The following is a 713-nucleotide window of genomic DNA, read 5'->3' on the forward strand; positions in this document are numbered from 1 at the left end:
ACCTCTCACCAACCCTTGTGTCCTTCCTGCAAAAATGTTATGTCATCCTCATCGTTCACCAACATACAAGACTGCAAGGTCTTGCTCGCACATTCCTCACCCACAAGAACTGGCATGTTACATTCAGGTTCCTTTCTAGTGACCCCGGTTCCACCCCTACCCCCCTTCATACCTCCTTTAAACCTCTATCAATGAAACAAACCCCCATCCTAAACCCCTTTTATGCTGGTGGAAAAAGCTATTCACGTCTGTTGTAAGCAGGCTTGGTCTCATGTAAATTGACCCAAGGTCAAAAAACCCAAACCCCTGGCAGTGACACTAGGCTCGGTGCCAAGTATTAATCTGCTGGCTCATCATGCTCACTTCGGCAGCACATATACTAAAATTGGAACAATACAGACAGGATTACCATGGCCACTACGCAAGGATGACACACAAATTCGTGAAGTGTTCCGTATTTTTTTTCGTCTCTGGTGAGGCCGCACCTCAAGTACTGTGTTCAGTTTTGGGCCCCTCACTACAAGGACATCGAGGTGCTTGAGCAAGTCCAGAGAAGGGCAACAAAACTGGTGAGGGGTCTAGAGAACAAGTCTTACGAGGAGCAGCTGAGGGAGCTGGGATTGTTCAGCCTGGAGAAGAGGAGGCTCAGGGGCAACCTTATCGCTCTCTATAGGTACCTTAAAGGAGGCTTTAGCGAGGTGGGAATTGGTCTA

The 713-nt window shown here is 48.2% G+C and overlaps 1 non-coding gene across 1 annotated transcript; it reads left to right on the forward strand.

The window, feature by feature from the left end:
- Positions 1 to 355: 355 nt before the first annotated feature.
- On the forward strand, positions 356 to 462 carry LOC121077606. The gene has a single exon (XR_005824199.1). It is a non-coding gene; the product is annotated as a U6 spliceosomal RNA (small nuclear RNA).
- Positions 463 to 713: the final 251 nt, after the last annotated feature.

The sequence above is a fragment of the Cygnus olor genome, chromosome 13 (genome assembly GCF_009769625.2).
Source record: "Cygnus olor isolate bCygOlo1 chromosome 13, bCygOlo1.pri.v2, whole genome shotgun sequence".
NCBI lineage: Eukaryota > Metazoa > Chordata > Aves > Anseriformes > Anatidae > Cygnus > Cygnus olor.